The 4058-nt window shown below is 39.9% G+C and overlaps 1 non-coding gene across 1 annotated transcript; it reads left to right on the forward strand.

Annotated features, from left to right (window-relative positions):
- The first annotated feature begins 2048 nt into the window (after positions 1–2048).
- LOC141710113 (small nucleolar RNA R71) lies at positions 2049–2155 on the forward strand. The gene has a single exon (XR_012570650.1). It is a non-coding gene; the product is annotated as a small nucleolar RNA R71 (small nucleolar RNA).
- Positions 2156–4058: the final 1903 nt, after the last annotated feature.

The following is a 4058-nucleotide window of genomic DNA, read 5'->3' on the forward strand; positions in this document are numbered from 1 at the left end:
TCACTCGCCTGTACTGCTCATCACCAAGACCAAACCTATCAATTGTCTGTCTCTCTAGGCTCTGGAAGATCCGTCCAGCCATTCTCTGCATCATCAAAAATATATCCCAACCCCTTATCATGGGGTGCACCTAAGAATGAATAACTCAAGTGATCTGGCTTTCGGATGAGCTCAAGTGTGGGAGCTTCTTGAATAAATGGTTCAAAACGCTCCTGAGAAATTTTCAGCTCTACTAACCAAAGAGAATCGAATGGCATATCCAACTTCCTCATCCATGAAGGTGCATTCAAAACCTGTTGTTGCTCTGCTCCTTCCTTGTGATCAATAACTTATTTCCCCATTAAGGATCTCTCTAAGGTCTCTGACTTTGGCCATTGCTCAAGCTTTGAATTTACTACAGAGTCGACCCGCTCTACTTTAAAGCACTCCTCTTTAGCTGTGGGTAACTTTATTTCCTTGAACACATTAAAAATGACCTTTTAATCGTAAACCTTCATCAAAAGCTCTCATTTTTGTACATCGATCATAGTTCGGCCTGTAGCCAAGAATGGTCTTCCCAAGATAATGAGAATCTTCTTATCTTCCTCAAAATCAAGAATTACAAACTCAGCAAGAAAGATCAGTTTATCCACCTTGACCAAGACATCCTCCACTATACCTCGTGGATAAGCGATGGAATGGTCAGCTAGTTGCAATGACATGTATGTTGGTTTCGGATCAGGCAGACCAAGCTTCTTGAAGATAGATAAGGGCATCAGATTGATGCTAGCTCTTAAATCACATAAACACTTGTCGAATGACAAGTTTCCGATGGTGCAAGGAATAGTGAAGCTTCCAGGATCTTTAAGCTTCGGAGGTAACTTATTTTGTAGCACAACACTGCATTCCTCCGTTAGAGCAACGGTCTCTAAGTCATCGAGCTTCACTTCCCGAGAGAGAATACCTTTCATAAACCTCGCATAGCTAGGCATCTGTTCAAGAGCTTCAGCGAAAGGTATGTTGATATGAAGTTTCTTGAACACCTCCAAAAACTTCTCAAACTGCTTATCCAGCTTTTTCTTCTGCAGCCTCTTAGGAAAATGAGGTGGAGGATAGATCTGTTTCTCCTCTGTATTACCCTCAGGAGGAGTGTGTTCCACAGTAGTCTTCCTTGGTTCCACTTCTGCTTCCTTCTGCACATCTTCTTCAGCCACAACTGCATTTTCTGAAACTTGAGATTTTTTAGGCTCTTCGTCTTGCGGAATTTGGGTGCTTGCGACCTTTCCAGACCTTAAGGTGATGGCGTTCACCTGTTCTTCAACTTCCCTCTTTCCTAGATTTGTTTCCGTATCACTAGTAAGCGTTTATGGTGGTCGATTCAATAAGGCATTAGCAATTTGCCCTATTTGGTTCTCCAGAGTCTTGATAGAAACAACCTGGCTTTGGCATACAAGAGCCTGGTTTTTGCACATATGCCGCAACTCCTCCAATTCAGATTTTTCATTCGAAGATAGACATGCACCATGAGTTTGTTATTTTGGTGTAATTTGTTGCTAAAAACCAGGAGAGTTGAATAGCTTATTTCTAAACTGCTGGAATGGCTGTTGCATCACATTCTGATTGTTGCTCCAGCTGAAGTTAGGATGATTCCAGTTATCAGGATGATAAGTGTCTGGAACTGATTGTTGTGATCTATGAAAGTTGCTCACAAAATGAGCTGAGTCACTAGATATAGCGCATTGCTCCGTCACATACAGACCTGCACAAAGCTCACAAACACTAATTATCTTCTTAACACCATAGTTAGCCAGAGAATCGATCTTCATAGACAACGCCTTAGTTGAGGAGTGATAGCCATAGCTGTATCCACTTCAAGAACTCCTGCTACCTTGCCCTATGGACATCTCTGGGTTGGATACTGATATTCATTATCAGCCATCAGTTCAATTAGATCATAAGCTTCCTCATAGCTCTTTGCCCATAATGCTCCGCCTGCTGCTGCATCGAGCATGGGTCTGGACTGTGCTCCCAACCCATTGTAAAAACAATTGATGATCATCCAATCAGGCATTCCATGATGAGGACACTTCCTAGGCATCTCCTTGTAGCACTCCCAAGCTTCATATAAAGATTCTCCTAATTGCTGCGCAAATTGAGTAAGAGCATTCCTGATTGCAGCTGTCTTCCCATAGGGAAGAATTTAGTAAGAAACTTCTGAGCAAGATCTTCCCAAGTAGTAATTGAACCAGCTGGTAGAGAGTGTAACCAGCTCTTAGCCTTGTCCCTCAGAGAGAATGGGAACAGTCTCAGCTTCACATCATCTTCAGAAACACCGTTGAACTTGAAGGTGTCGCAGATCTCAATGAAATCCCTAATGTGCATATTGGGATCTTCCATTGAAGAACCCCCAAACTGGATTGAATTCTGCACCCATTGAATTATGCCAGGCTTGATCTCAAAGGTATTAGCTGTGATAGCTGGCCTGACAATGCTAGATTGAATATCATTGATCTTGGGTTGAGAAAAATCCATCAAGTCTTTCGTTTGTGCTGCTGGATCTCCCATTGTAATGAGTACCTGAAACACAAACAAATAAACCATGAAAGTAAAAGAATCCGAGTCAGTGAACTTTAACGACCGCTGATGACAAGCACATAAACTAAATTAACACCGAGTCCCCGGCAGCGGCGCCAAAAACTTGTTAGGGCAAAAACATGTGCTAATATTAACGCAAGTATACACGTCCACAAGTAGTATAAGATATAAATCATATTCGTTCCCACAGAGACTGGTTTAGGTAAAGTTCAATTTATGCACTTATGCACTAATGTATTGTAATTGCTCAATGCTAAGACAAATAACAAATTGGGTTTTTATTAAACTAAGAGATTATACTAAATAACATTAACTAAGAGAATTGAGGTTAAATTAATATATGACAAACATGGGATTCTAACTTCATTACTACTTCATTCAATAGCCTTTTTGTTCTTAACCTTAGCATGTGATAGTGATGACACTAATCAGATAACACAAAACTGATAAAAACCAACTTTCGTTGCACGAGTACCATTCTACCAGACATCCACAAAAGAGATAGAAGCTAAATATGTATCAATTATATTGAGACCCTATATGTCTATAGAATTTGACAACATAACGGTTTAAGCACAAGTTATCCATAATGATTACATAGGGCAAGTAAAACGGTTAGAGTTACCCACTAATCATGTATACAATACATGAACCTATGCTAGCATGGCAAGTTCTAAACCTCTATATTCACTGTCGCTTCAATAGAGATTAACACGTTATCTTATATGTTAGCTACTCACATAAGACGAATAAGCACAACCAATACTGGGATATCATACAATCACCACATACCAAGATATCAAAATATTTAACTATTGAAATCCATAAGTAAATCCGCTAGAATCCCATGATAACGATTAGCCCATAATTGAACTCATCGTCACCATGGGTTCCAATGAAAGCATGGTATAAACAAGGTCTTAATAAACTGAATAATAATTAAAGTACGAATAAACGAGATCTAGGTTCAACAAGAACGAAAATGAGCATCCAAAGTTACAACTAATTCAAAGAATCACAAGTTGAAAACAAGATCTTCTTTTTCGGAGTTATTTTGTGCTTCTAGGTCTTCTCCTTGATCTCCCAATCTTCCCGAATGATGAAAACCCATATTGGACCTGGACCCTTAAAATCGTCAAATTCCACTCAAAAAAGGCTTTTTCAGCGAAGTCAGCCGCGCATCACCACATGGCCGCCTCCACCAGCAGGCGGGCGCCTGCAGCCTGTTTGGAAAAATTCTGACGAATCTTGTTTTGGCCATAACTTGAGTTCTACTCGTCAGAATTAGGCGATTCAACTGCCCACGCGAAGCTAACGAGATTATCTACAACTTGACAATGGCCTAGGCTTCCAAATCTTATCACTTTTTATCATATTACCTTTAAAAACTCCTTTCTTTATTTAACTGATACCTGAAATGCAATAACTCAAAAACACATCAAAATACCAACAACTTGAGTCCAAAATAATAATTTAAGCTTGTA

This window comes from Apium graveolens, chromosome 2 (genome assembly GCF_009905375.1).
Source record: "Apium graveolens cultivar Ventura chromosome 2, ASM990537v1, whole genome shotgun sequence".
Taxonomy (NCBI): Eukaryota; Viridiplantae; Streptophyta; class Magnoliopsida; order Apiales; family Apiaceae; genus Apium; species Apium graveolens.